The 23368-nt window shown below is 51.9% G+C and overlaps 1 pseudogene; it reads left to right on the top strand.

Annotated features, from left to right (window-relative positions):
- Positions 1–917: 917 nt before the first annotated feature.
- The window catches only part of LOC122428156, a 65713-nt pseudogene continuing 43262 nt past the window's right edge, over positions 918–23368 (top strand).

Genomic DNA, 23368 nt, shown 5'->3' on the forward strand with positions numbered 1-23368 from the left:
TTCTGGGCCACAGAGTCAGCAGTCATCAAGCCTGCCCTCCTCAGGCTGCCTCTCTGGGGAGAGGGTGTGCCCTCCACAGCTTACTGCCCCCCCCCAGTGTGGTGATATTGACCCACCCTCCCTCAACCAGGACCTACCGTCCCCCAGTCTTCCCCTTCCTCTCCAGCAGCCCTCTTCTTGATCTCCTCTGTTTCCTGTTCCCCCTCTGCTGATCCCAGTGGTCCCTGAAGGCTCAGAGCCCCCACCCCAAGTCCAACATCCTGGCTGACCCTCATCACCTCTTTTGTGTACCAGACCCCGAATCTTCCTCTGGTCCACCCTAGCCTCCCAGTGGTCACCTTCCTCCTGGACGGGCTTGTATAAGGGTCTGATCACAGCTCTGTCCCATAACCCTGGAATCCTCTGGGCCACAGGCAGTGTCCCAGCCTGGGCAACTCATCAATGAAGGGATGGTTTGACTTAACACCAATGATTGGAGTTCTCTGAGTCTTAGTTCTCTCATCTTAAAATGCAGACATTAGCCTCCAGCTCTCTTGGTGTTCAGAAGACTATATTTGATGGAAGCCCTCAGGGCGTTTAAGTGAATTGTTTATCAAATCTGGAGATTTCTTCAGTCACCCTGACCTCAGGTCATTGTGGCAGCTTGTAAATCATGAATAAAGGCAAGACTATTTAGATGATTCTGGGATGGAGCCCTTTGTACTAGTGTCTACAGCAGCAAGACCCTGCCTGGCCTGGTAGATGACACTCCAGTCCTGGAGAAGGGCAGGGGACCCTGAAGGAGCTAGGGGGTGAGCGGCCACCCTTCAGTCACTGAGGAGGCTGATCTCTTTGCAGAAGGACACGGGTTTCTCTATGAAACGTTTGGGATCCTGTCGCAGTTCTCCTGGCAGATGGACTCATTTGGCGCATCCGCCATGACTTCCACCCTGTTTGCCCTGGCGGGCTTCAACGCCCACATCACCTTCTGGATAGACTATGACCTGAAAGAGGCCATGCAGAAGGACCAGGTGAGCTGTGAACCACATCCGCGGCTGCCAACTCACCAGGGCTTCCTCTCCCTCTCTTCCTTCCTGCATCTCAGAGACCCTACTATTGTCCCGAGCATTTGGGATGCTGGCGGCTACATAGGCCATGGGATGTCCCAGGCCCATCTTTGCCCTGCTGTGCCCTCTGGCATGAGTGGTTCTCTCCTCCCGCAGGTCTAGCTCCTGGCTGAGCTGCAGGCCCAGCTCGGATGCCTGCGACTCTGAGTCCGCCCCCCCACCCCCTTCAGCTGGGCTGGCGCTGCCTTCTTCTTTGAGTCTCCAAAGGGATTGGCACAGACCTGCACTCAGTAAACAGTGATCAATGCAGAGGGGAGGTGGTGGGGGGTTCAGGGTACCTGGGACGTAATAACTCTTCTGATGCGTGGGCAGCGAGCATGAATGAATGTAACACTCAACAACCACACAGACACTGCCTTTGCCATCTACAAAGTGCCAGGCCTGGTGGGAGCCACAACCCTCTTGGTTTCCTTTAAAACAACAGCCTTATGATGTAGTTTCTGTATTTCCTGGGGCTGTCTGAAAAAGTACTGAAAACCGGGGAACTTCTAACAACAAATGTGTTGTTAACAGGCCTGGAGGTCAGCAAGCTGATGTCAACCTTGGACACAGCCATGTGCCTTCTGAGCGTGCTCGGGTGGGTCAGTTCCAGGCCTCTCTCTGCTTCTGGTGGCCTCAGGCATCCTTGGCCTGGAGACGGCTGACTTCCCCCTGTGTCTTCACGTCATTTCCCTCTGAGCATGTCTGTATCCAGTTGCCCCCCCCTTTTAAGACCCTAGTCATATTGGGATCAGGACCCACCCTCAAGATCTCTTTTTTCTTCAATCACTTCTGTAAAGGCTTTATTTCCAAATAAGGCCTCATGAGCTAATGATGTTAGGAATTCAGCATATATTTTCTGGGGGAAGCCATTCAACCCATAACAAGTAGTACTAAAATTACCCACTTTTACAGATGTAATAAAGCCACAAATGTAACGATTCTGTGCAGGATGACTCTGATTAAGTTCTGGAGAGCAGTGGTAACATGGCCAGCAGGATTTATAAGAAAGATTTTGGGTTCTTGGTGGGCAAGAGAAGTAAGCTTTATAATGACCCTGCTAAGTACCTCACTGAGCACTGCACACGCTTCCTATGGTAGCTCGATTCTCCTGCAGGTGAGTCTGGGAGCTGGGTGTGACTCCCAGAGATTCATGTGCAGAAACTAAATCACAGAGGAGTCAGGAACACTGTCTGGAGCCAGAGCTAGGATTTTATTTCTGCTTTGTAGCCCTGAGCACTTTCTAACTATTAAAACTTCAAAATGGACTGTACCCGTAGTGAGAGGTGATGAGCTCTCCATGTCTTGGGGCATTCAAGCAGAGTTAGAATATGGCTGGAAGGCCCTGGTAGCAACTCTTGCCCTGAGGAGGGGTGGGGTGAACATGCAGGCAGGTGCCTTCTGAAGGGCAAATTCCTCCACCCCCTGTGGCTTTGGGAGGTCAGGAGGAAGCAGAGGGAGATGTTGACCATGAAACACAGACAGGAGTGGGGTGCAGGCAGCCATGAGATTCAGAGAGGGGAGCCTGGCAGCCCTGTTGCCCCTGGGCCCTCACTCTGTTCCCTCTGGGTTTGCAGGGCCTGCAGTTCGTGTGGAGAGGATCCAGATCCCTGTTGGCGCAGCAGGAAATCTTCACACATGTCCTAGATGAGAATGGCTACTGCTCGTGAGCCCTTGCCTTGGACCAGACCCTGTTTCCAGCCCTGTCCCTGCACCCTCAGCCCCCACCCTCATGGCCACCCCTGAGGGGACTCAAGGAGCACCCATCTTACAGAAAGAATAACTGAGGTCTAGACACCCAGCCAAGGTCCTGCGGTAGCAGCCGTGGGGGCAGCAACATTCGGCTCAGGAGGCGGCTCCAAGGCCTCCAAGGAGGGAACAGCCCTCCCGCAGGCTGTCTGGTTGGAAGACTTGGGTTCAGTCCCCTTCTGTCCCTTTATTCCTGTGAGGCCACAGGCAGGGGTGAGCCCCTCTTTGAAGAGGGGAGACTGTCAGCAGGATGAAGGGGCAGCTGGGAGAAGAAACCGGGCGGGGACTCACTATCATGCTCTGGGCGCCCTGCAGGGTGACGTGCCCGACATCCCACAGGGCTGAGAGGTGGTGCCTTCTGGCCACAAGGCTCTCGTTGCTCACCACTAGCTTGTCCTTCCAACTGATGGGAGACAGAGGCCCCGAGCAAGGTCTGCAGGCTCATTGAGCCCCACTGTTCTCCTGGAGCACAGGCTGCCTCCCTTCCCAGGGTGGGGCCCCCTAACACTCCTCTCTGTCTCAGCGACGGGTTTTACTGGGATGGAGAGCCCGTCTTCCCAGATCTACCCAGTGATGGCATGTATTCCAACATGGACGCACCTGTTACCCAGACAAACATCAAATTCTGTGCCAACAGTGTGTTAAAGAATGTGAAAGAGCATGCCATCTGGTTCCAGACACCACACGTCCTCTGGCCCTGGGTAAGTCAGGGTCCCAGGCCCTGGTTCCCCAACTCATCCCAAGGCCTGCTCTGATAGGAACCACCCTGGGCTCATGTCCACCTCTCACCAGATCAGTCTCCATCCGAGCAGTGGGCCAGGCAGCCATCCCAGCCCTGGCTCAGGCCACCTTCCCTGCAGCCCCCGCCCCTCGAGTCCTCACCCACTCTACCAGCTCTTTCCCCTACCCTGGATCACCCCAGACTCTCCCATCTGAAATGCAGCCCCTCACCCAAGTGGGTCTCCTGCTTCTACCCAGCCATCTCCTCCTTTTCACTTTGCAGGGCGGGGCCTGAATCCTGGCTGCTTCTGGGTCAAGGCATGCCTCTGCCATACAGCACCAACTGAACAGTAATCGGGAGACCCCCTGTTAGATTAAGGCTCATCAGTCCTCGCATCTGGAACAGCATGTGGGAAGTCTTCCATTTTCACACTAAGGGCACTGTGGACTTGAGAGAGCCCAGTGCACTGATTTTCCTGGTTCTGCCTGTGTGTCTGTTTCTGGTGATCCTGGCCACGTGAAAGAGAAACAGTCTGTATTACCATGTCTGATTTTTTCCCCCCACAATGTGAATAGCAGGAAGTTGTGTATATAAGCAAAAAGGAGGCCTAGCACTGAGAGACACGAAGGACCCGGGGCAGGTGGCAACCACCGGAGCATCGAGTGAGAAATACTCTGATCATCAATGCTTACTCTCGACAGATTTGCAAACAGCAGGAGAAAATGATGGAGGAAATGTTTGCATATCGTGGTCTGAGGAAAGCATGGGGTTTTATCCATGGTTTAACTTCAATTTTAAATGAACCAAAAAAGTCTCTTGAAGGCCTAGGAAACATGCATTGTACATCTGTATTAACCATGAAAGAAAAGAATGCATTTTAAAAAATCAAATTGGAGTGACTGTGGTTCAGGCATCCGGATGGGAGCTCAGCGCCCATTATGCATGTAGACTCAGATATGTTCCTGTATTACTGAGAACGTGAATTTTCTGAACTGTATCAGGCTCAAGGACATCACCAGCCACTCTCAAAACATCTTCTCCAAGCTGCCATCTTTAAACTTATGGCCCCAAGATCTCCTCTTGCAAACTTTCTCTCACTTTAGGAATAGTAGCGACAGATAAGACAACTAGAGTCATAGCCTCCCAGTAAAAGGCACTAGATTGTTTAGCCAGAATAGTACTAGACAACCAATTGCTTTAAATGATATTTTTGCCTAAAAAATGGATACATATGTGTACTGATTCATAGCTCCTATCGTGTGTGCCTGCTCAACTGTGTACAATTCTTTACGACCCCATGGACTGCCTCCCACCCGGCTACTCTGTCATGGGATTTTCCAGGCAAGAATACTGGAGTAGGCTGACATTTCCTCCTCCAGGGGGAATCTTCCCAACCCAGGGATTGAATCAGCATCTCTTACGCCTCCTACATTGGCAGGCAGATTCTTTACCACTGAACCACCTGGGAAGCCCACAGCTCCGGTTATGTATGTATTAAGATTAGTACAGAAGTTGAAATTGAAGTAAATAGTGTAATTAAAAAAGGCTGCTTGGCTAAAGAATGTACCTAAAGAGGACCCAAAGAGTAAAGAACTTACTCTTCTGACTGTATCTGGTATAAAAGGACTCTTTTAAGGAGTACTACAAGGGTGCATTTTATCAGTATTCTTCTTATAATATGTCTACTAATTTTTAAGTGCTTTTCCAGGCCCCAGGAAAAGCTATCTAAGAAAGATAAAGTTCTCATAACACAGACTATTCACACTAAACCTGGGGCTCCAGAATTCTTTAATGTGATAATCAATGGCTTTCTCACTTTTAATCTTGAACAATTGACTTCACCCACCTTCTGCAGGACATATTCAGGGGGGTCGTCACTCCTGTTCCTCTCAGGACTAAGGAGTGTCCAAGAAATAAGGGGATTGAAAGTGATCGTGAAACTACTGAGTCTTTCCGTGGGCTAACACTCCACTCCCCTGAGTCCCCAGCCTCTTATTTCATGAAAAGCTTTAGCCTCCTAGGCCTTCTCTGAGTTCCAAAGGGAAAATTTAATCAGAGAAGTAACAAAATGCAGAAACAAGGAGAAGCAATAGAGGAAGAGAAAATAATAACAGTTTAGCCATAAAACAATGTCAGACCTTCAGTTCCCCCTCAAGGGCTGTAGGTAATTACTTGATTCATACTTTGAGTTGTTTATATGGAAACTAGACACCCTCCAACTGGGTGAAAACTGCTGACCTCTAGCCTGTAGACCCCAGAAGGCTGATGACTGAGATTCCAATAACATAAACCAGAGAACTATGTATGAGCTGATCACACACCCTTCAATCCTCCCCCGAATGCTACCTTAAAATCTCTTTCCTGAAAGCCGCCAGGGGCTTAGGGTCTTCTTGGCATGACTTGCCTCTTTTCCTTGCTTGACGTCCTGCACTAAGCAATTTCCTGTCTGGTATCAGTTGATTGGCTTCTCTCTGCTTCAGAGTGGCAACAGCACTGCTCTCTGCCCCTGGAGGGCCAGTATGAGGGGAAAGAATTGGGAGTGTTACAGAAATAGGTTAGTTTGCCCAACACAGAGAAGCCAATTTTAAGTCATTGAGGTTTGGAGCAGAAAGAGGGTTTATTCATGAGGAAGCCAAAGGAAGAGATAGAAAGTCAATCTCTAATCCACTTTCCTGAAGTCAGGGGCTCAAGGTATTTATGAGATAAATAAATCTCACTTATTTATCTGATGATAAATCTGTTCTGATGAGTAAAGAGCACAGAGAATGGTGATCAGAAATAAGAAAATGATGGTGGAAGTTCCTTGGTGGTCCAGTGTTTAGGACTCTGTGCTTTCACTGCAGAGGGAGTAGGTTCAGTCCCTGGTTGGGGAGCTAAGATCCCCTGCCCCCAAAAAAGAAAAAGAAAATGATGAGGGAAATCACCATTCTACACAGGTGCAGCTAGGTTACAAGTTCTTCATGTTCAGAAACTGGCGCGTTGGCAAACTCTGAAGGTACAGTTTGAGACCTCCTGTTGTCAAAATATCACTGCATGGGCACTTTCACAAGCCCAGGTACGGGGTTGATGGTCCTAACAAGTCTTAATTGGCTGGAGTATGCATTAGACATAACGGACTCCAAGTTCCTGAAAAGCAACTTGGGCAAGCATCTTACTGTTTAGTCTAAGAAACACTTGAAGGATGTGCAAGTCTTTTCTAGCAACAATTAAAGCAAGTTTGACAATGAGGGTAGGTGACTGGTGTATGCCTCTGACTGATGGTCACCCTCCTTTCGGTAACAGGAATATCCAGGATGGATCCCTAAATTTGATGTCCCCTCCATGGAACTCAGGACAACCCGATTCACCTGTGTCTGCTTTAGCGTTCTCTGTGTAAAGTGTGGTCATGGCTGCCCATTCCCTGGGCGCCTGGAAGGATTCAACTGAATAATGGATGTGGAGATGTCCTTTTTCAACTGGGGTTAAATATGTATGACATGAAACATCATTTTAACCTTTTAAGTGAACAATTCTGTGGAATATAGTCTGTTCGAAGTGTTGTGTAACCACCCCCTGTACCCATTTCTGGAAATTTTATCTTCCCAAACAGAAGCTCCCTGGTAGCTCAGATGGTAAAGAATCCACCTGCAATGCAGGAGACCCCAGTTCAATTCCTGGGTCAGGAAGATCCACTGGAAAAGGGATAGGCTACCTACTCCAGGATTCTTGGGCTTTCCTGGTGGCTCGGTTGGTAAAGAATCTGCCTCCAATGCAGAAGATCTGGGTTTGATCCCTGGGTTGGGAAGATCCCCTGGAGGAGGGCATGGCAACCCACTCCAGTATTCTGGCCTGGAGAATTCCATGGACTGTATAGTCCATGGGGTCACAAAGAGACATGACTGAGCGATTTTCATTTTCAAACAGAAGCTCTGTACTCATTAAACACCAGCCCCCATCATTCTCAGGGATCAGGCTGGCAGTCTCCGCGTCCAGACACAGCAGGCCCACTTCTCTGACAGCATCAGTCCCGGAGTGGGTCTCACACTGCTCAACAGCTAGCCCTGGGCCTAAAATTTGGGGTCCTTCCTGCCTGTCTCCCCTCTCGTGCTATCTCCATCTTCCTTTTATTCCTCCCTCTCCCCTTCTAATATCAACCAAAAAAGTTAATGCAGGTAGTTGCAAATGAGAAAAGCATTTATTTTTGGTCTTCAGAAAGCAATTCAGGAGACGCAGATACAGGTAACCCCCAAAGAGTGTTCCAGGAAAGAGAGAATCAGGGGCTTTAAAGATAAGTACCACAAGACTTTTGAAATTACCTGGCGAGAACTGTGATTGACTCATGCTAGTGAGAAAATATTTGCTCACTAGCCTGTGCCCCAGCCTGCAGCTCAGACCCTGCAGAGGCATTGCCTCAGTTTCCTGATCTGTGAAACAAAGATAATTCCTGCCTGCCTGCATTGCTGCCAGGATTGCCACAAGAATTCTATGGAGCCAGGGAATGACCAGCACAATCCAGAGTCAGCAACTGAGAAAGTTCCTTTTGCCACCCCACCCCAGGGCACTATCTATGCCTCTTGGAGTTATCTATTCTCCTTTGCCTCCTACTAGTTAACCTTCTTTCTTTGGGAAATCCTCCACCTTATGTGACCAAGCTCTCTTACCGCCATACTAGTGAAGTAGAAGGATGCTGGACATCCTTTTTCCCAGTGCTGCTACAGTGCAGGCACATGACCTGGGCTCTGCCTGTCCCAGGTACCTGCCTCAGACACTGACTCAGAACCCAGTGAGGTAAGGGACCAGGGATGGCGGGGTGGGAGGTGGGTGACCAGCTGTGGAGGCAGCCATGGTAATCACTGTGGATTTACACTGTTCCTTCCTTTTCCAACCTCAAAGATGCAAAGGTCAAACACCAAAGCATAGGAAACTAAATTCCTATGTTTAGGGGTTTTTTTTTTTTTTTTGTCATTTAGCCACTAAGTCGTGTCTGACTCTTTGCAACCACACCGACTGTAGCCCACCAGGCTCCTCTGTCCATGACATTTCCCAGGCGAGAATACTGGAATGGGATGCCATTTCATTCTCCCAGAGATCTTCCGGACCCAAGGATTCAACCCACGTCTCCTGCATTGCAGGCATAGTCTTAACCGCTGAGCCACCAGGGAAGCCCAAACTGCTATGTTGACTGGACCTAAATTCATGTCTTTCAAAGGAAGAGCTGACATGGCTTCTGCCCCCAAAACTCATGGACACTTAAGCGGGTCCACCTGGTATCATAAATTTCAGGGCCAACTCCAGCAGCTGCCTTAGGTCACTGCGCCCTCTGGTGGCCATTATGAAAACCAGCAGGCCATGAGACGGGCTCTCGAGTTGGTCAGCCCCTCCTAGAAAACAGTGGGTTGGCATAGCAAGGGGGAAATGAAGAGATGGCAGGAGGGAATGACAAGGGCCACCATCACAGGAAAGCGGTCACTCCAAATGTCCCCCAGGACTAGCTTCATCTGAGAACCTGGACGGAGGGACCCAGACCTTGCATTATGAAAATACTGGCTCATACTCAACCACGGCATCACTCGTATTTAAAAATTATCAAGATTTTGCTTCACTGGTTTCATCTCTCCCTTCTTTCTATTGCTCATAGTCCTTGCCTGGAGGGTTTTCAGTGGAATCACCCCTTCACTACATCATGTATGTTTCTTACACACACAATTCTGTTATCACACCTGACGAAGCAACAATTCCTTGGAATCAGCAGGTAGAGTTCGAGGTCTAATTTCCTCTGCTGGAATCTTGTACATTGATGTGTATCCACCCATCCCTGCCTGGAGTTTCTGATGAGATTAGCATCTGGATCAGCGAGGTCAGTGCAGTAGATGCCCTCCCAGTATGGGAGGGCTTCATGCAATCCGTTGAGGGTCCAATAGAACAATGTGCGGGAGGGTGAATTCTCTGTCCGCTGGAGCCCTCCAACCTCTCCTGCCTTCAGACACCTCTGTTCCTGAGTTTAGGGCTTTTGGACTCAGATCAGAACTTACACCATCACCCACTAATTCCTAGACCTTTGGTCTTGGACTGAGTTACACCACCAGCTCTCCTACTTCTTCAGATTCCAACTCAGAATTCTGGTACCCAATTAAGCAGGCGCACTGCACTCAGAAGATAGAAAGCAAATACCTTCTGGAAGCAGTTATGAGGGTGGGCATCATGGGTTGAATTGTGTTCCCCCAATTCCCTAAGTTGATGTGACAACCCCTCATCCTCAGAATGTAACCCTTGTTTGGAAAGTGGGTCCTTAGCAAGATAATAAAGTCTGAATGAGATCATTCAGGTGGACCCTGCTCTTATAACCATCATGTCCCTGTAAGACAGGTAATTTGGAGAAGGGAATGGCAACCCACTCCTGGAGAATCCCATGAACAGAGGAGCCTGGCAGGCTATTGTCCATAGGGTTGCAAAGAGTCAGACATGACTGAGTGACGGATGCTTTTTGGATGCACAGACCCAGGTAGAAAGCCATGTGAAGATGAAGGGCAAAGCTGTGAAGATGTATCTACCAGCGATAGAAGGACAAAGTTTGCAGCAACCCCCAGAGGCTGGGGAAGAATCACTGGCCCCCACATGCCAGCCCATCAGTGAGTCTGTCCATGGGGACAGAAATGACCACCAGTGGGAAGATGGCCCCAGTTCAGCCAAGGAGGGTCCTTTCCCAGGATTTGAAAGGAGTCCTTTTCTCTCCCATAGAATTCAAGACCTCTGAGTTCTCACCTGCTGACTTAGACTCCACATGGGAGAACATCCCTGAAAAGGAGAGAACCCCTGTACTGGGTCACCCCCAAACCAGAGTACCGCCTGCACTTCCAAATAGTTGCTGGAGCTGGGCTAGAAGAAATTAGGAGAGGACATGTCTCTGTCCTAGACTTGTACATGCACTAGAACTATTGCCATCCTGGAGTTTAGTGTTTTTCCAATATGTCCACATTGGATTCACACTCACACTCACACCCACACTCTGGGGTTCAGATCCCATGTCCGACTCCCAGGCCGAGGACCTTCCATGACCTCCTGCCTGCCCTGCAGAGGCTTCAGAGAGTGATGGGGCAAGTTGGGTAGCTAGCCTGCCCACCCCTTTTATGGAAAGCAAAAACAACGTGTCGCTCATTGATTCATTCACTCTGCACCCACTCTTCAGTATTCAGTCGGCAGTTCTGCACTGAGAAGGCACGGTCACTCCTGGTCCTGCAGACGTGATGGGTGCAGTCCTGGCCCTAAAGGGGAGGGTCAGGAGGGTTTCTAGGGATGAGGAGGACTCCTGGGATGGAGAAGCAGGTCCCAGGTGGGAGGAAACCCTCAGGCCGGGGCAGGGAGATGAGACACAGGCAGATGCATTCAAGGGCCAGGAGGGACCGCAGTGTGAGCAGGAGAGAGGACAGGGCAGGAGCCTGCGGGGATCATGAGGCTGGAGGGAGCCACGGGGAGACAGAGGCGGCCGGGCTGATCAGGGCTCTGAGAACCCACCTGGAGCCCCAGGGAGCCCGTCCCCTGACCACCCTCTCCCCTCCACCTCTGCCTCTGCAGAACTGTCCGCCTGGGACAGAGCAAACCCAGGGGAACTGGAGGCTGCCTGGGAAGGATGCAGACCTCTGGAGCTCTGCCGCTGACAGCTGTGTGGCCTCAGTTACTGAGCTTCTCTGAGCCTCAGTTTCCTTCTGTGCAAATAGGGAAGTGCCGGTGTTTACTGGCTGGCGGTGGTGAAGACTCAAGGAGAGGGAGCCCACAGGGCCAGGTGAGTTTGTTACAGTGACAGAGGCCACCCCCCACGCCGGCTGGGCTATGTCCAAGTGGCCCCTGTACTTTGGGTCACTCACCCCACTAGACTGCTGGAAGACAGGAAGGAAAGGGAAGCAGAAACAAAGGCCTGGGTACCTAATATGAGCCCGGCAGGCACCTCCATCCATCTCTGCCCCACCTGCCAGTCAGGTAACATCACATCATTGTACAGAGAAAACCTGCCTGTGACTTGCCTATGGCCAAGGGGCCAGTCAGAGTGAAGACAGGACTCGGGGCAGGGGCAGGTCTGGCCACTTGTTGCTCTTATTCCAGCTGGAAAGATGTCCATCAGTGGCTCCGGCCACACAGAGGCCTGTGGCTCTGGGGATCCTGAGTAGAAAGGCCAGCATCTATGATCATGGCCCTGTTGGCCTCTGAGGGCACGTCCCTTGGACACTCACCCAGGCCCCTCTGGCCCTGGCATTGCCATGAGGCTGTCATTGCCAGTGAAAGCTTCCCCGACCAAGATCAGCAGTGGGGTGGACCCTGCCCCCACAGTGCTGGCTTCTGCGTGAGCCCCAGAGACAAGCTGGATGGGGAACCCACCTGTGCTCACTAAGCTCATTAGGCAGCACGTTAGGTCATTCTGAGACCGGGGCTCACCTGCCTGCTCTCAGGAAGTGCCACTGGGTCTGAAAGGTGGAGGGTGTGCCCAGGTTCCAGAGCTGGTGGAGTCCCGTCCTGATCTGGAGGGCAGGGGCTCTGAAGTGGCCTGGGTATTTCTAAACCCAGTTGAGGTAGCCCTGCCCTTTATCCTTTATATCAACAGCCTCAGATATGCAGATGACACCACCCTTATGGCAGAAAGCGAAGAGGAACTACAGAGCCTCTTGATGAAAGTGAAAGAGGAGAGTGAAAAAGTTGGCTTAAAGCTTAACATTCAGAAAACTAAGATCATGGCATCTGGTCCCATCACCTCATGGGAAATAGATGGGTAAACAATGGAAGCTGTGAGAGATTTTATTTTCTTGGGCTCCAAAATCCCTACTGATGGTGACTGCAGCCAGGAAATTAAAAGATGCTTGCTCCTTGGAAGAAAAGCTAGGACCAACCTAGGCAGCATATTAAAAAGCAGAGACATTACTTTGCCAACAAAGGTCTGTCTAGTCAAAGCTATGGTTTTTCCAGTAGTCATGTATAGATGTGCGAGTTGGACCATAAAGAAAGCTGAGCACTAAAGAATTGATGCTTTTGAACTGTGGTGTTGAAGAAGACTCTTAAAAGACCCTTGGACTGCAAGAAGATCCAACCAGTCAATCCTAAAGGAAATCAGTCATGAAAATTCATTGGAAGGACTGATGCTGAAGCTCCAATACTTTGGCTACCTGATGTGAAGAAATGACTCGTTAGAAAAGACCCTGATGCTGGGTAAGATTGAATGCAGGAGGAAAAGTGGACAACAAAGGATGAGATGGTTGGAGGGCAACATCGACTTGATGGACATGAATTTGAGTAAACTCCGGGAGTTGGTGATGGACAGGGAGGCCTGGCGTGCTGCAGTCCATGGGGTCACAAAGAGTGAAACACGATTGAGCGACTGAACTGAACTGAACTCCCTTTTATCCACACCTGGCCCAGTGCTGGGCTCCACACGGCCTCTGATAGGGGAGTGGACCACACACCCAGGGAGTCTGGATGGCTGCAGGGCCTGAGGACAGTGGGGAGCCACCGGGCTGCCGCCAGGAGCAGCAGACTCTGAGTACCCTCAAATCAAGATGAATTTGGGAAACTGAGGTCGGAGGTTCCAACGGAGCACATGTAGGTTTCAAGAGGCTTCTTTGCTTCCTGGACAACATGGGGCAGGCATGGCTGGGACCCAGGAGACGGGAAAATCTTCAAGGATAAAGGCCTGAATGTAGGGCCCTTGGCCAGGAAGAAGTCTAACCAGGTGCCGGACATGTGGCTCCTGGGGGCTGTGACCCTTTCTGGTGTTCCCCGAGGCTGGGAGGTCAGGCCTGGCACCAGCTCCTCCCTCCTGCTTCTCCGTCCTCCCCTCTCTCCTCCTCCCCTCTCTCTCCCAGCCTGTGTCTCCCAGGTTTGGGTGAGGCGTGAAGGTTCAGAGTGGGGACTACACTCTCAGGATGCAGAGTGCGGATACCAGGCAGCTGCCTCCTCTGGTCTGTGAAGCCCATCTTACAGAGGAGAAACTGAGGCTGGGAGAGAGGGTGGCAAGCTCAAACTCTGGACAGTTCCACTCTGTCCTGAGACCCTTTTCTTGTCTCCCCATTCTCTAACCCTCACTCTGCTGGGGGCGGGGAGGGCTGCTGTCTCCTGCTCCCCAAGAATGCCCTATGAGGGGGGGCTCTGAAGCCAGTTCCAAGGAGGAGAACAGAGGTTCCCCAGACCAGATCCTGAAGGACTGGTGGTGATCTGGTCCCAGCTACGTCCCCCAACATGGGCAAAAAAATACCCCTTGGGGTGCTAATGTTCCTAAGGCACAAGGGTCAATGGACTTGAGTACTGTGCCTTCCCTGAACTACCCCCAGCCCCCGGAAAGGAGGGAGGTGAGAGGGCCAGGGAGAGGGGCCAGCTTGAGCTTTGAAAGGAGAAGAAGGAGCACAGAGACAGAAAGAGCCTGCAAGCTCCCAACCTCCGCACGACTCTCCAGCCACAACATGGCCTGGGACTAGTAGCTGACAGCCAACTCCTCAGCACTCTGTCCCCTCTTCCAGGAAGGCTTCCAGGATTCTCCAGGAGCCCCCAAATCATCAAAGCAGCTTCTCCTGTGGGCAGAGTTCATTGGGGCCAAGGCCTCACTCCCTAGCAAGGACATCCTGGAAGCAACACATCTGTTCTCTCACCTCCAGCACAGAGTCAGCGTTCAGTGGTTGTTTACTGATGAAAAGTTGAGACGATGACCAGGGTGGGGGGAGGGATCTGCTATGTGTGAGCGGAGTGCTCCCTGTGGTCAGGCATTGGGCAGTCACTTTATAGCCCCAACAGCTTAATATCTAAACCACCCTAAGGGCAGACCTACATATCCCCATTGTACAGATCAGAAGCCTGGGGCTCTGAGTCAGGCCACCAGGAGTTGTTTGCCACCCTGCTCCAGGGTTCAGGGACTTGTTCACACAGCAGGGAGAGGTAGAATTGGGGTGAGCTGCTGAGCTGAGCTGAGCTTTATACGCTGCACCCTGAGTATCACACATATCACCCAGGGTAGAAGGGGACAGCCATGTCCATGACATTCATGTGTTCTTTCCACACGACAGATAAAGGGCTCCTGCTTTGTCCCAGGTACTGATACAGAAGAGGACAAAATAGAGATTGTTGAAGCCTATAGTCTAGTGGGTGAGGAGGGTGTTAACTAAATAAAAAAATTAATAGACAATTGTGTTCATCAGTAAATGCTACGGAGGAGGGGGTGGAAGGTCAGTGGAAGGTATTGAGATACTCTGAGGAGTGGGGAGAAGTAAGAGAAGAATAGCAACCTGCCCAACAGAAAGTGGAGGAAGATGCTTCCCAGGATAGAGAACAGCATATGCAAAGGGCCTGAGGCTGCAAAGGGCTTGACCTTGTAAAGAGGATTTGGTCGTGCAACCACACTGTCAGGTAGAAGTCACCTGGAAGGTAGACACAACAGACAGAAAACAGCAGGAAAGGTTTGTAATGATGGTGGGCAGTGGGCCTTCCAGCAGCTTCTGGATGAAATGGAGCAGAAGAGGGTGTGGGAAGTGAGACCAAAAAGTCAGGTAGGATAAGTTCTGGAGGGTCTGAGATGCAGGCTGAGGGCCAGCCACCAGGAGGGCAGACACTGGGCGTGATGGAGGGTTGGAAGCAAGAGGATGCTGGGTCCACTCTGCTGTGGGGACCTTCTTGGCACTGGGGGCAGCCAGGGGAAGTCTGCCCATCAAGGGTACTGTGAGTCCCCAGGCTGGTCACTTGCCCTAGAGAACAGAGAATACTGATGTCTCAAGGATGAAATGGAAATGGGGCCGGTGTGTTCATCTTACAAACTCCCACGCAGCACAAAGAAGAGTCGGGCTGTTCCTTCTCTAGATCATCCAGAGCAAGCCATGCTTCACACTCTCGTGTGCAGCTATGGCCCAGGGCAAGAACGGATCACAGGCCAGCACCCACGTGTGACATGGGAGCAAGTTGGCATTGCCGTGGGGAGGGTGCTAGTACCCTGTGTTTCTCTCACGGTGCTTGGGTTCAATGTGGATTTTGTGGTGCATTTCATTGGATTCGCCCAAACATGTGACATCAACTCTTTTGCTTGACAACAGTTCGCTACCTGCAAGCAGATGGGAGGAGGGGAGGGGATATATGTATACCTATTCCCTGGTGGCTCAGATGGTAAAGCGTCTGCCTACAATGTGGGTTCACAGGACTTCACAGACCCGGGTTCGATCCCTGGGTTGGGAAGATCCTCTGGAGAAGGAAATGGCAACCCACTCCAGGACTCTTGGCTGGAAAAATCCCATGGATGGAGGAGGGTGGTAGGCTACAGTCCATGGGGTCACAAAGAGTTGGACACGACTGGGCGATTTCACTTCACTTCACATACGTGGTCAATTAATGTTGAGGTTTGACAGAAAACAGTAAAATTTTGTAAACCAATTATCCTTCAATTAAAAAATAAATTAAAAGTGCAACCTCAAATAGTCTCTTCTGGGCTGGGCATGGCAGAGCCTGTTCTAGAAAGAGCTACTCCTATGCCATAGTCTGTCCCCAAAGGGGACATTTCCCAAAGGGAAATGTCACCCCCTTAGCAAAGTACAGTGAGCCTCTGAGGCCGTTATAAAAGCTTCCCCTACCCCAACCCCCCCCCGCAAGGACCTTGCAGCCTCCAGAACTGTGAGAAAATACATGTCTGTGTTTAAGCCCCCTCTGTGTTACCTGTTCTGACAGCCAAAGTAGAATAAATGCCGCCAGAAAGGACTTAGCAGGAGGCAGACTGACAGGCTGCAGAGATGCTCTGAAACTGGTCAATGTTGGTCCACATGCGTGAAGAAGAGATGCCAGCTCTACATGGCAGACGGAGGAGGAAGGGGTTAATGATGCAGAGATGTAGGAATGGGCTGCAGTGAAGGTGGCAGGTGAGCTCAGACAGTGTTCCCCAGGAGGCCCCAGGGACCCTCAGTTTACAAGGCACTGACATCATGAACAAGCTGAGTGGAGGCTGCCCCCGTAGGCTGGGGCTAATGCCCCTGTAGGCATCACTACCGGGGCTAATGCCCTGTAGGCTGGTAGCCTTTGCAAAAAGGTCTTCCTGGAGGCACTGCCAGTAACATGATGCAGAAAGGAGAGGCCATGTGGTTGTCAGAAGCAAGGTCAGTGCGATTACTATGACAAACTTCAAGGTCAAAATGGCAGCAAGACCCACTTCTGACCATGGGGATAGTTACTAGGAAATGGGATGCCTAAGGGCAAAACAGATGGACAGATGACATGGGTGACCCTCAGCATGTCCTCTGCGAAGCAATTGAGGATCAATGCTTTAGAAGGCCAAGGGCAGACTCCTACTCAAAGTCCCAACCCCTTTCTAGGTTCTGGAGCAGATGTATGTGCGCGCTTAGTCATTTAGTCGTGTCCAACTCTGTGACCCCATAGACTGTGGTGCACCAGGCTCCTCTGTTCATGGGAATCTCCAGGCAAGAATACTGGAGTGGGTTGCCATTCCCTTCTCCAGGGGATCTTTCTGATCCAGGGACTGAACCTGGGTCTCCTGCATTGCAGGCGGATTCTTTACCTGTTGGTGGTCTGAGCCGCCAGGGAAGCCCACCAGACCAGAGCCAGTTTTCAAATCTGAAATCCATTGACTGGAGGAGAGATTGTGTGTGTCCCTGGGGGGAAGGACTCTGTAAGACCCTGAGAAGGGCACATGGTGATGACTTCCCAGCCTTTCCCCAGGTGCTTATTCACGCATAGGACTGGACACCTGGAAGAATACAATACTGATTTATATTTAGAGGACTGTGGTTTAACGACAGTAAAGCGCTATCATCATGCGAGTCTCTGGGGTGAAAAATTCAGGAGCAACTTAGCTGGGAATTTCTGGCTCCTGGTCTTTCATGTGGTTGAGGTCAAGGTGTTTCATGTGGTTGAAGTCAAATCCTGGAGCTGGAGCTGTCCTGGAGGACCAGCAGCTGACCCTTCTGGCTGATGACATAGTTCTGCCTGTGGGCACGACGCCTCAGCTGATCCTTACGGGGCCACGCCACAGGCTGCTTGAATATGCTGTGACTTGGCTGCTGGCTTCGTCCAGAGTGGGGGCTCCAAGAGAGGACATAGTGACGTCAGGCAATGCATGCATTTTAGTGAGGAGATGTGACGGGGACACGTGACCGTGGGGTCTTCTGCTCCCACTGTGAGCCCAAGAAGCTGTAGGCTTGAGTGAGGAATGGAGTTGCCAGTTGAGGGTTCAGGTGAGCCGGAGCCTGGAGACGGCACCTGGGACACTGGGGTGCCATCCTCTAGGAGGCAGGTACACCCCAAATCTGTGGCCAGTGCACGGGGTCCCCAGTGGGTAGAGTATGTGTGATGGAAACAGGAGGGGCCTCATGGATCATCACTCCCAGTGACCTACTTGGGAATTGGAGTCTCACACGCACGACTCTGGACTCTGCAGGGTCAGAAGTTTGGCATCCAAGGAAGGATGCGTCCACCAGGTGATACCCTGCGGTGCCCTGGTCCCTCTGGACTGCTTGTGCCAAGAGGCCGGCAGACAAGGGGAAGGCCAGCAGCCTCGCAGGGATCACTGACGGAGCCCGCAGGAGGAGGTAGGTCAGGGGGGCTGAGCACAGGGAGGCGGAGAAGGCTCCGATGGTAGAGATGTGTGCATCTCTGGCCTTCTTCTCCTGATGGGGAAGGTGAATGGACAGGTGAGCACTGTGACTCAGGAAGGCATGCTGACCAAGGGTCAGGCCCCTTGGGAACAAGGCTCTGGGTGTCCCCCCAGGTCAGCCATCATTTCCAGCCCAGGTGCTCGCTGGAGGTGAAAGGCCTGGGTGGGTGGTAGGTGGGGATATGAGTATCAGATACAACCCTGAGCGAGCTGCAGCAAGAACAGCTAATGCACAGGCCTGGAGGAAAGGACAAGAATGCACACGTGTGTGACACGTGTGGTCCCGTGGGGCTGGAGCAGTGGGGCTGGCCTGCCGCTCCCTCTCGCAGGGCTCTCAGGGCTTCTCCACGTCTCCTTCCCACGTGGCCTGGTTGGGCTTCCTCACAGCATGGCAGCCCCAGCTCCATACGTGAGGGCCCCGGGGACCAAGGCAAAGTCCGCCTTGCTGTTTCTGACAGCCTCAAGTCACACAGGGCATCTTATCCACATTCTCTTGGTTACTAGTGAGTCACACGCCCACCAGCTACAAAGGGAGAAGAAACTAGACCCTGTTCTCCACAGGAGGAAAGTCAAGGTCAAATTGTGTCACATGTGGCCCAAGGAAGGGAGATGGGACAGAGAGGATGAAGACTTGCTTGGAGACCATGTTCGCTAGTGGTATTTGCTGAATGGGTGGACAAGGTGGCCAGAAGGAAGAATGAGTCTCTTCTCTGGCCACGATAGAAAATGCCAGTCAGGCATCTGGATCTCAGACAGAAGAGCCCACTCCATGGACCCCCGGCTCCCATGTCAGGGGGTGCAGAGACAAGTCCAGGCAACACTGGCCCCTCCAGGCTGCACCACTGTGATCAGCCATCCTCCAGGAAGGAGACCCTGAGGTTGTCACCTCCTATTCATTCTGTCCCTGACCCCCGGCTCCTCTATGGCCATCCCATTTTACGGATGGGATGCTGAGACCCTGAGAGATTAGGCATCTTGCCAAGGGCACTATCGGTGATCCAGATCTAATTCTGAAAGTTTTAAGTAGTCTGTTCCTCCTCTATTTCTACTATCTTAGGTAAAGGCAGATACAGTTTGGGAAACCCAGCTTTCCTCCTTAAAATGGAGGTAACAATCCCTTTTGCAAGGCCCCCAATGGGAACGGCCATCAGGGCGGGATTCTGGCGGCGGCCCTTACTGAGTGTTGAGTTTTGCAGGACAGAGTCTGAATTAAAAGGGGTTGGGGTAGGGAGGGGCTGGGATGCCTCATGGGAAAAGCTGCCAGAGGTCCACGGCAGAGGTTTACACATTGGAGTGAGGGGAACTATGGCCAGAAAGAGGGAATCTGGAAGGGCGGTGGTATCTGGAATCTGGCTTAAAGTTGGAAAAGGAGGGACAGGAAGTTGGAGGTGGGGTGGAGTGCTGAAAGGCAGTCAGCCAGTGCCAGCCCCATCCCCTGGGCCCCTGCCTCCCACTCCCCGCCTGATCCCTCCCCCAAGGGGTGGAGAGTTGATGCTGCCCAGCATGCCCCGTTGCTAAACCGGAGGTCCTTGAAACTGCCAGCCCCAGCCCCAGTCCGCAGGCGTCTGGGATGGGGTCAGTGCTCACACAGCCGCTGTTGCTGTGGCTTCTGGAAACCCTGCCTGAGGCCACGATCAGGGTCTTCGTGATCCCCCACAGTCACCTGGATGTGAGCTGGCTCCATACCGTCCAGATAGGTGCCTGGGGCCACCCCCCGCCCTGCCACCTCTGAAGCTGTATCTTCCTTCTCCATTCCAGATCCTGTGCTGGGTTTGCAGCCTGGGGTCGACTTAGAATATCTGGAATCAACCTGGATTGAAGTCCTGCCCTGCTAGAGATTGGCTGAGTAGCAGACTTCACACTGGTCACTTCCTGTCTCTCAACCTCACTTTCCCCACGTGTGCTAGGGAGAATCAAAGGTTGCAAAGGTTAGAGGGCGTGTGCACGGCCATGTGTCAGGCCACGGTAACGTTCCTTGTCCAGAGGGCCCTCTCTGCCCTGATGTCCGCTTCTGATGGGAGGTAGTGGCCTTCGCACTGGCTGTTCTCTCTGCCCCAAAGGCTTTCCTCCCAGAGGCCTGCAAGACCCAGTCTCTCTCTTCCTCCTGGTTGTTCCTTAAAAGTACTTTCTTAAAAAAAAAAAAAAAAAGTACTTTCTTGGTGAGGTCTTCCTGACATCCCTATCTACTCCCCTATTCCATTTCCCCAGTCCTTCTGTTGAGAACATTTCTAGGCCCAATATGTAGCCATTCTCTTGTCTGGGAGGCCACATCAGTAAACCGAATTTTGGGTAACTTTCTTGTCTCTGTAAATGTTCCAGAAATAGTCTGTGGGGCAGCAAAATCCCAGTGGCCAAGTCCATCCCAAGTGTGAATCTTATTTCCCTGTACATTTTGTCCAACAAGACGGAGTATGTGGACCCAGACAGATTTTTCAGCTTTCCTCTTCCCTCCTTGCCCTTAGAGAATATTCTTTATCTTCTAAAACCTTTCTGCCCTACACTCCGTTCTGAATTCTGCTCAAGGAGACTGCTTAGGAAGTATTAAATAAAGTAGGTGTGTCTCACCTATATTGTCTTATTTAATCAGTTTTTAAACACTTCCCTTTAGTACATTTTACTTACTGGCTTGTTGAATGTCTGTTTTCCCCACTAGAGCCTCAGTTCAATGGGGAAGAGGCTTCACCCAGTGAATATGTCTATGAACGTATCCTCAAGCTGCCTCATCGATGGGATAGACACTCTATGAAAATTTGTTGAAGGAATGAATGAATGAGGGCAGGAAAAAAAAAAGATAAAAAGACTCTGATTTCTTTAGGTTTCTGGGGCAAGTGGTTGGGTATTATTACCTACCTCCTTGGGCTTTCTAGGCAGTGCTAGTGGTAAAGAACCCGCCTGCCAATTCAGGAAACATAAGAGACACAGTTTCCATCTCTGGGTCAGGAAGATCCCCTGGAGGAGGGCCTGGCAACCCACTCCAGTATTTTTGCCTAGAGAATCCCATGCACAGAGGAGCCTGGGAGGCTATAGTCCATGGGGTTGCAAAGAGTCAGACACGACTAGAGCAACTTCGCATGCATGCACGCACCAACCTCCTAGAGCTGTTTTTTGGAAGGAGAAAGTAAACACATGAATAAATGAACAAAATCACTCTGTGATAGTGCATATGAGAGTAGCTTATTTTAAAGAGAGAGGGGCAGCAAGAGCCTTGAGGCCGTGTTGAATCTGGTCCTGGGCCCACTGGGCAGCCTCTGCTGGGGGTGGGGGGCACCCATCGATGTGTGGAGTGCTGACTTGCGGGGAAGCATGATTGCCATTCCCAGTTTACAGAAGGGGAAACTGAGGCACAGGGAGGATCGGGGCCGCTCACGGTCCCCAGAAATAGCCGCCATGCCTGCTGACTCCCCGCCCGGTGCTCTTTGCATTCCTTTAACCAGCATCTCCGGGCTCCACAGTGAGCCAGGCTGACCCAGATAGGAAGCAGCCGCGGCTCCATCCTGAGGGCTCCCTGCCTGGAGGGGAGGGAGGTAGATCCACAGGGACAACCTGGGGGGTCAGCTCCTCTCAGCTTCATCTCCCAACACACACACCCCCATCATTTCAGCCCAAGGAAGCCCTTCTGAGTCCCTGGACCTCACCCCTGGGGCCCCTGGGTCTGACTGGTCTGTCCCCCCATGGCAGCCTCGGGGCCACCCAGCATGTCCTTTTGGGAGGTTGGCCCTGACCCTGGGCCTGGCCGGCACATCCCTCTGCAGCATATAGTGCCGTGATCTGTTTCCACATGTATCTCCCCAGGAGAGCACCTTCCCATCAAGGAGTGTCTGCCCGTGTCCTTCTCCCAGGGCACCGTTTATCATGCATCCGGCACAGAGTGGGCACAGAGGCTCCCTTGCTGAAAGAGGGCTGGGAGCAGAGGGCAGGGCCCTGGGCAGATGGTGTGAGTGCCAGGGGCCCCCGACACTGTGGGTCCCAGGATTTTACTCCTTGGTTCCTGGGACCAAGCTAACGGGGAGCTCCCATGGAGCTGGTGTGATGGTGTCCCCCTTCCCCTCCCCGGTCTAGGAGAGCATGCAGGCTCATGTCACCGATGTCTACGCCTCGGTGGTGGAGGACTTGACTTGTAATGAGCAGCACAGGTTCATCATCGTGGACCAGGAGTTCTTCCGGCTGTGGTGGGATGGCGTCGCGTCAGCCAAGCAGAAACTCTGTTATAGCCACGCTTTCCGGGAAACAGACTCACTCAGAAGGACAATGCAGATAGTGAGTGCAGTTTATTACGCCGGCAGGCCCAAGGCAGAGTCTCCTCTTAGCCAAGGACCCCGTCCAGCATTTGTGAAAATCTTTTGTACCCCATGTGTACGTGTCCAAAGCCACCACCTACCCCATGTGTACGTGTCCAAACAGTCAATAATCAATAAGCCCAGAGTTACATTCCAAATAGTTAATAACCGATAAGCCTGTGCTTACATTCTGATAGATAGTGTCCGGAGGCAGGGGTGATTAGTGTCTGTTTTCTCTTAGGTGATGAGTAACCTGGATATGATCTTCAAGGTTCCCCTGTTCGGAGGGGGTCTTATCCTTCCATTGTCGTCCCCACAGGCACTAAGCAGAGAGTTCAGAGTCCACTGGAGAGGTGGCCGAGCACGATCAGCACAGACAGGCCTGAGATGGAGTCCAGGCCCTATGAATTCCTTCTTCAACTCCAGGTAACGCTGCCCTCCAGGGTGGTCCCCACAAGGCAACTGAGAGAGGATGGCCTGGGGGTCCCAGTGATGACCCTTCAGGAAGCTTCCAGGACAGTGCTCTCTGTGGCCAGGGTTGTGCTGTGTAAACCAGGAGGCCCCAAACCCTCCTGGGCTGTTCTCAGAATTTAGATCAGAGTTGTGGTCAGCCCCATGCCCAGGAGATAGGTTTGTGTTTAATCCCGCCTTTCTGGCTATTCATTGTAGCTGTGGCAATCCTGCTGGCACTCAGCTGGCTTGAATGGGGTCCCCTCTGACACTGGACTCCGGGGGGCCCTGTGTCCACACTCTCTTCCTTCACTTACACATCTGTGTGGGCCCCGTGGGGACGGTAGCTGGTGACCCAGCCAGGGGGTGCCACAGTCCCTGTGGTTTCAAGGCTGGCGGCAGATTGGCTTCACTCATCACGGGGAGTGAGAGGCCCCGCTCCACAGAGGGCAAGCCGGGACCAGGTCTGCTGCCCCCGCTCCCTGGGTGATCA

This window comes from Cervus canadensis, chromosome 26, assembly GCF_019320065.1.
Source record: "Cervus canadensis isolate Bull #8, Minnesota chromosome 26, ASM1932006v1, whole genome shotgun sequence".
NCBI classification, from domain to species: Eukaryota; Metazoa; Chordata; class Mammalia; order Artiodactyla; family Cervidae; genus Cervus; species Cervus canadensis.